Source organism: Aquarana catesbeiana, linkage group LG03 (assembly GCF_042186555.1).
Source record: "Aquarana catesbeiana isolate 2022-GZ linkage group LG03, ASM4218655v1, whole genome shotgun sequence".
In the NCBI taxonomy this organism is placed as follows: Eukaryota; Metazoa; Chordata; class Amphibia; order Anura; family Ranidae; genus Aquarana; species Aquarana catesbeiana.
The window spans coordinates 567,024,980-567,033,604 of record NC_133326.1 but is presented as its reverse complement, the minus strand read 5'-3'; positions in this window follow the sequence as shown (position 1 = coordinate 567,033,604).

The following is an 8,625-nucleotide window of genomic DNA, read 5'->3' as shown; positions in this document are numbered from 1 at the left end:
AGCAGATTAGGTGGGCTGATTTCTTTGCCAGACCCAGTATTACAGCCAACCTTCCAGGCAAAGGGAGAAGATATCGCCTCCTCCTCGGTAGAGGATCCTGAAGGTTCAGGCTTTGATTTTGCGCTGATACCACCATTCATTAAGGCAGTAAAATCTGCACTGGAATGGGAGGATCCGGAACCTCCTGCAAAGAAGGAGGAAACCTATTATCACACACCATACAATCACTGCACAAAACACGCATTAGGTGCCTTTATCCTTTCAGGGTACCCCAAATGCGATGCGATTCTGCTATGATTGCCCCGTGAGAGAACACACCTTAAAAAACATTGTGCGAAGCTTGTTGCCCCTAAATAGGAACAGGGGCTTCTTTTTGCACACGTAGGGCAACCAAGTGAATGGGCCGCCACCATGCGAGTTGCACACTTGTCCCCTCTATGTGATAATGTCAAATGCCTCTGAAAAGTGACTTAAGCACAGATTGTTTTGAAGTGCAATAGCAGAGCCTGCTGCAAGTGTAAACAAGCCTTTGGGTTCCATAGGAGGTACCTAAAGAAACAGGTGGCAACATTTCCTCTTATGACAGAAATAGGAGGCCTGTTTCAGGAGGAATGGGAGAAGGGGGAGAGAAAATCCTCAACCAATAGGTTGCAGAAGTGGTATCCACTCACGGAGGATGGATGCGACTCCTTTATCTAACCCACCAACGGTGGATCTGGCAGTCACCAGACTGGCCAAGAATGTGACACATCCGATGGAAGACTCTTCCTCCTTTTGCGATATCCTTGATAGATGCATTGACATGGACTTAAGCAAGTTTTACTTCGCAGTAGGTGGTGCTTGTAAGCCCGCCGTTGCTTTAACATCCATAGCAAGTGCTATGAGAGCGTGGGTGCAGAACTTGGAGTATACAATCAAAAAACAGCTGCCAAAAGAAAAAAATCATCAAGGCTCTTGATGAGATAAAACTCTCGGCCTGACTTCGCAGGTGAGGCAGCTATAGACATTATTTGATGGTCCTCCAGAGCCATGCTCAGCTCAGTCACAGCCAAAACAGCATTGTGGCTAAAACCCTGGGCGGCTGACCCATCCTCAAAGCAGAATTGCTTTGATGGGAAGGTGCTGTTTAGCCAAAAAACTGGAGACTACCATCTCCAGGGTTACAGGAGGAAAATCGGGTCTTCTGCACCAAGATCAAAAGTCCAGATGCCAGAGGGGTCAACCATCCAGAGGAGCGCCAAACAGGTACTGGAATTTTGGAGGCTTTCGCCCATTCAAGGACTCCAGAAGGGGTTTAAGAGGTACACCGTCAACCTTTGTAAGATCGCAGAGAGCTAAGGCCCCTGCGGCTCCCTCAGATACCCAGAAGCCCTTTCAACTCCGGGCCTGTCCAGGAGACGGTTTGAGCCAGGTGGCTCAAAGGGACCCAGTTCTGGCAAGACCACTGCCAAAAATGGCGGATTCAGTCCACAGTGGCACAAAGCCATTATTGGCTGTTCACACGGCAGCCTCCAGAACGACTTCAAGAGGCTGAATCAATTTATCCGGATAGGGAGACTCATGATGGAGTCTCTACATACCATAATCCAGGTTATTCAACCAGAAGACTGGAGGATTTCAGTGGACTTGCAGGATGCCTACCAGCATGTCCCGATCCTTCAGTCATACCAGCAGTTCCTCAGATTTGCGTTGGGGGACAGGCATTACCAGAGCCAGCTGGAACCTACACAGAATATGGTCTACCTAGGGGCCCAATTCAATACTTAGGCAGCCAAAGATTCTTTGCCACTTCAGAAACGCCCCAAAATCAGGGAGAAGTTCCAACAGGTATTGGCTGCACCAGTGATGTCAGCATCCCAGTGCATGAGTCTTCTTGGGACGATGGCTTAATGTATCCTGATGATCCCCTGGGCTCACTGGAAACTCAGAGTTTTCCAACAAGGCTTCCTGATGCAGTGGAAGAGAGTTTGTGTAGCCCAGCCAATCAGGATCACCAGCCAGAGATGCCAGAGTCTCTGGTGGTAGACGAAACTAGAAATGCTAAACAGCAGCGTCCATTAGGGCTACAGCCAAGGATCATTGTTAGCACAGATGCCAGCGCAGCAGGGTGGGGCGCCACCTGCAAACAACTCAAGATCCAGGGCAGAGGGGAAATTTACACTTAGGGCCTAGTTTCCAATATTCTGGAACTTTGAGCAGCATTCATGGCGTTGGCCACCTTGCTGCCTCACATACAGGGTCACTCAGTCCTGCTCCATCTGGACAACACAGCAGCAATGTCCTACATACAGCAACAAGACGGGACGCACAGCCAATCCCTCTTAAGAGAGGTGGAACCGATCATGACATTGGCACAACAATATCTCCCAGATTATGAGGACCATATATCTTCCAGGCTGTCAGGACTTGGAAGCGGATCGCCTATCCAGACAATTCAAGGATCCCAACGAATGGTCCCTTCACCCCGAAGTGTTCAAACAGATCATCCACGAATAGGGGTGTCCGCAACTGGATCCTTTTGCCTCATCAACCAACTGCAAGGTGAGCCGGTTCCTCTCACGCTACCCTCATCCATTATCGGAGGGGACAGAAGCACTGACCCATCCTTGGGTTGTGCAACTGGCCTATGCCTTCCCTCCAATTTATTTAATCCTGAAAATCACAGTGTTACCATACTGGCCTCGCAGACCATGGTTCTCTCTGGCAATGGATCTCAGCGTGTGCCCTCCGATCACTCTGCTGGTAAATCCTAAACCTGGAACCATCACGATTGGCCTTAGCGGCCTGGAGATTGAAAGGCAGGGGTTACAAGAGTTAGGATGTTCTCACTTTTTGTCCCAATGACAAATGTTTTTTGAAAATTTGGGTTTTTTTGTGAAACAAGGATTGATTGATTGATAAAGCATCAGTGGAAAGGAGAAATGTTTTTCCCATATTAACACTTACAGGAGAGAATTTCCCTTCCTAGGGGTAGATTTCATCTCACTTCCTGTTGTCTCCTTCCGTTTGCAAGTAGGAGTCGTTTGTAAGTTGGATGTTTGAAAGTAGGGGCCTGCCCTATATACTCAGCAGAAATTTGGGCCTTCGGTGTTGTTGTGGCCACAACACTGTAAGCCCTCACAGGGCCCTGCTGTGAAATATTAGATCAAGAATTGTAATTACATGCCCCTGCTGAACAGGGGCAGAAAAATTGGGCCTTTGGTGGTGGTGGTGCTGGTGCCACAACACTGTAAGTCCTCACTTGCTCTTGGTGGGCGCAGAAACGGGCCCTGCTGTGAAATATTAGATCAAAAATTGTAATTACACGCCCCTGTTAAACAGGGGCTGAAAAATTTGGCCTTAGGTACTGGTGGCAGCGCCCAGAACCAAAAATTTTCTTACAAGCTATCAGCGTGATCATTGAGGAGGAAGAGGATAATTACTCAGGATAGTCACTCAGCATCAGCATAGGCAGTCTTTGAAGGGATCTGAGATTTAAAAAAAAATTATTCGGTTACATCAGCATCAGGTGCTTGGTAGCTGGTGGTGATCCAAGACTGATTCATTTTTATGAAGGTCAGTTGATCGACCGAGTCAGTGGACAGACGCACCCTGTGATCGGTTACAAAGCCTCCAGCAGCACTGTGCGTTCCGAAAGAACGTTGCATGCAGGACAGGCCAGTAGCTCAATTGCATGCTGTGCAAGCTCTGGCCAGTGATCCATCCTCAAGACCCAGTAACCCAGAGGATTTTCGGTGGGAAAGGTGTCCAAGTCAGATCTTGCCCCTAGGTATTCCTGCACCATGTAAAACAGACGCTGGCGATGGCTGCTGGAACCGATCATACCTTGGGGCTGCGGACTAAAAAATTGTCTGAACGCATCAGTCACCTTGCCACCTTCTCCACCGCTACTTCTTTGACTGACCGAAGCCTCAGCAACACGTTGTCCAGAAACAGGAGTTTGTAACCTCCCAGTTTCTGGGAACATGTTGCACAGACCTTTCTGCAAGGCCTCCCGAAGATGTTTCATCCTCTGCTCCCTCTGCGACGGCAAGATAAGGTCCTCAACCTTACCCTTGTAATGTGGATCAAGGAGGGTTGCCAGCCAGTATTGGTCCTTCTCCTTGATATCACGAATACGAGGATCCTTACGCAGGCTTTGCAGGATCAGGGAGGCCATGCAGCGTAGGTTTGCTGAGGCATTCGGTCCGGAGTCCTCTGGGTCACTAAGGATGACATGGTCCGCAGCCACCTCCTCCCAGCCACGTACAAGTCCATGTGTTTCTTGGGACTGATCCCTTAAAGACTGCTGCTGATGCTGAGTGCCAGGCTCCACCTCCATACTGACACAATCCTCCTCCTCTTCCTGTGTGATCAGCGGGCACGCAGGAACACTGTCTGGATAAAGGGGGCTTTGAGAGCTAAGGAAGTCCTCATCCTGCCTCTTTCTGCCTCAAGTGCCCTGTCCATTATTCCACGCAGTGTGTGCTCCAACAGGTGGACAAGGGGGACAGTGTCACTGATGCATGCACTGTCACTGCTCACCATCCTCGTGGCCTCCTCAAATGGTGACAGGACAGTGCATGCATCCCTGATCATGGCCCACTGGTGTGGGGAAAAAAAACAAGCTCCCCTGATTCTGTCCTGGTGCCATAGTTGCACAGGTACTCATTGATGGCCCTCTGCTGCGTGTGCAGCCGCTGCAGCATGGCCAACGTTGAGTTCCACCTGGTGGGCATGTCACAGATTAGGCGGTTCCTGGGCAGGTTAAACTCCTTTTGGAGGTCTGCCAGCCGAGCACTGGAATTATATGACCTGCGGAAATGCACACAGACTTTCCTGGCCTGCCTCAGGACATCCTGTAAGCCCGGGTATCTGCCCAAGAACCGCTGCACCACCAAGTTAAGGACGTGAGCCAAACAGGACACATGGGTCATTTGTCCCTGTCGGAGGGCAGAGAGGAGGTTGGTGCCATTGTCGCAAACCACCATTCCTGCCTTAAGTTGGTGTGGCGTCAACCACCTCTGAACCTGCCCCTGCAGAGCTGACAGAACCTCTGCCCCAGTGTGGCTCCTGTCCCCCAAGCACACCAGCTCAAGCACCGCATGGCATCTTTTGGCCTGCATACTTGCGTAGCCCCATGAACGGCTACGGAGCACCGCTGGTTCCAAGGACAAAGCACAGGAAGAGGCCATGGAGGAAGAAGAGGAGGGGGTGGAGGAGAGAGGTGTGTCACAATCATTAGTAGTGGCATTTTGGAGGCGTGGTGGCGGAACAACCTCCAGCACTACTGCACCTTGTCCTGCATCCTTCCCAGCTGCCAGCAGAGTCACCCAATGTGCGGTGAAACTTAGGTAACATCCCTGTCAATGCCTGCTGGACCATGAGTCAGCGGTAATATGCACCTTACCGCTGACTGCCCTGTTCAGCAAGACCAAGACATTGCCTTCCACATGCCGGTAGAGAGCCGGAATCGCCTTCCGTGAGAAAAAGTGGCGTTTGGGTACCTGCCACTGAGCAACCGCACATTCCACAAACTCACGGAAGGGGCCAGAGTCTACCAACTGAAAAGGCAGCAGTTGAAGTGCTAGCAATTTTGCCAAGCTAGCATTCAACCGCTGGGGATGTGGATGGCTGGGAGCAAACTTCTTTCGGCGGTGCAGCAGCTGGGGCAGGAAAATTTGCCTGGTACAATCTGACTTCGGTGTACCGAAAGCAGATTGCCCACAAGCACTTGGCTATGACACACCTAATTCTACACCTTCATTCCTCTCAGTGCAGGTCTCAGAGAGGACTGAAGGTATAGTGGGGTTGGAGATCTCAGCTGATGAGGAGCAAGGAGAGGTCCTCTTTGTTCTTTGGTGTGGGTCTTTTAGATACGCTTGCCAACGAACTGCATGGCAGGTCAACATATGTCTGGTCAAGCATGTGGTGCCCAAGCGGGAGATGTTTTGGCCACGCGAGATACGCTTGAGACATATGTTGAAATAGCAGCGGTGCGATCTGATGCACTCGTCTCAAAAAAGGCCCACACCAAAGAACTTTTGGAATAATGCGCAGAGACAGCAGCGCCCTGCACATGTGGAGCTTTGGGGTGTGATGCAGTCAGTGTGCTGCCCTTAGGCTGGCCCCTGGAGGGCATCCTGCCTCGTTGGTGATGTGCCTCCTCCTCCTCTCAGGCACCCACGTTGAGTCAGTGACCTCATCATCCCCTCCCTCCTCATCACTGGAGCAAACCTGGCAGTATGCTGCAGCAGGGGGAGCATGACTGCCAGATTGTTGTCCTTCTTGGGCACCCCCTCTGTCCGTGCTCATGTTACTGCCTTCACCAAGTCTTCCGCATGTTGCGTCTCAACACGGCCAGCTGCCGAAAAAAAGGCCAAGTGTGTCCCAGGGCCACGTGCTGATGAGGATGCACCGTCTCCACGGCCATCACTGTTGCCTCTAGACACAGAGCCTGCTTGCCCTCTTTTATTGGCTTGTGACTGTCTGCCTCTCCTTGTTGGCCTTCCAGACATACTAATGGCCTGTCGCTGCACTAAGCTGGGATATAGATATATATATGATACTGCAGCTAGCAAAATCAACTGCCTGCCTGTAGTATGAGAACACCACCAACCTTCTACAGGTAGCTTTAGCTGAACACTGTGCAGAGCTTGCAAAAAACTAACTTGTAGCTTATTTAGCTGCCTGCAGTAGTGATAGGATCAGGAAAACACCACCAACCTTCTACAGGTAGCTTTAGCTGAACACTGTGCAGAGCTTGCAAAAAACTAACTTGTAGCTTATTTAGCTGCCTGCAGTAGTGATAGGATCAGGAAAACACCACCAACCTTCTACAGGTAGCTTTAGGTGAACACTGTGCAGAGCTTGCAAAAAACTAACTTGTAGCTTATTTAGCTGCCTGCGGTAGTGATAGGATCAGGAAAACACCACCATCCTTCTACAGGTAGCTTTAGGTGAACACTGTGCAGAGCTTGCAAAAAACTAACTTGTAGCTTATTTAGCTGCCTGCGTTAGTGATAGGATCAGGAAAACACCACCAACCTTCTACAGGTATCTTTAAATGAACACTGTGCAGAGCTCACAAAAAACTAACTTGTAGTTTTAGCTGAACACTGTGAGGATGCACTACACTAACTTGTAGCTTTAGCTGAACACTGTGCAGAGGTCGCACTACACTAACTTGTAGTTTTAGCTATACACTGTGCAGAGGTCGCACTACACTAACTTGTAGTTTTAGCTGAACACTGTTCAGAGGACGCACTACACTAACTTGTAGCTTTAGCTGAACACTGTGCAGAGGTCGCACTACACTAACTTGTAGTTTTAGCTGAACACTGTTCAGAGGACGCACTACACTAACTTGTAGTTTTAGCTGAACACTGTGAGGAGGATGCACTACCCTAACTTGTAGCTTTAGCTGAACACTGTGCAGAGGTTGCACTATACTAACTTGTAGTTTTAGCTGAACACTGTGAGGAGGACGCACTACACTAACTTGTAGCTTTAGCTGAACACTGTGCAGAGGTCGCACTACACTAACTTGTAGTTTTAGCTGAACACTGTTCAGAGGACGCACTACACTAACTTGTAGCTTTAGCTGAACACTGTTCAGAGGACGCACTACACTAACTTGTAGCTTTAGCTGAACACTGTGCAGAGGTCGCACTACACTAACTTGTAGCTTTAGCTGAACACTGTGCAGAGGTCACACTACACTAACTTGTAGCTTTAGCTGAACACTGTGAGGAGGACGCAATACCCTAACTTGTAGCTTTAGCTGAACACTGTGCAGAGGTCACACTAAACTAACTTGTTGCTTTAGCTGAACACTGTGAGGAGGACGCACTACACTAACTTGTAGTTTTAGCTGAACACTGTGCAGAAGTCACGCTAAACTAACTTTTAGCTTTAACTGAACACTGTGAGGAGGACGCACTACACTAACTGTAAATAGTCTAGCTGCCTGACTGTGGTACTAATAGGATCAAAAGAACACCAGCAATTTTCTTCAGGTAGCTGTAAATACTGTAACAAGAAAAGCCTGCCTGTCAGTAGGAAGATAACAGGAACGGATCTAGCTAAACTGAATACAGTGTGTGTGTGTATGTATGTGTGTATGTATATGTGTATATATATATATATATATATATAAACACCTGGGATGCATATATATATATATATATACACAATACACTGTAAGTGCAGCTAACTCACTGACTGTCCTGCCTAATCTAGCTAACTCAAATGAAATGACACTGTCTCTCTCTCTCTCTCTCTCTAAGCACGCCGGAACATACTACACAGGGCCGCCGTGCAGGCTGCCTTATATAGTGTGGGGCATGTTCTAAACCCCCTGAGCCATAATTGGCCAAAGCCACCCTGGCTTTGGCCAATTACAGCTCTCTCTACTGATGGCGCTGTGATAGGCCAAGCATGCGGGTCATAGTGCATGCTTGGCCAATCATCAGCCAGCAATGCACTGCAATGCCGCAGTGAATTATGGGCCGTGACGCGCCACACGAATTTGTTGCGAACGGCCCATATCGTTCGCAATTCGGCGAACGATCGAACAGCCGATGTTCGAGTCGAAGCTCATCCCTACTAGCTGGTCATCACATCATACGTTCTTAAAACACTAGA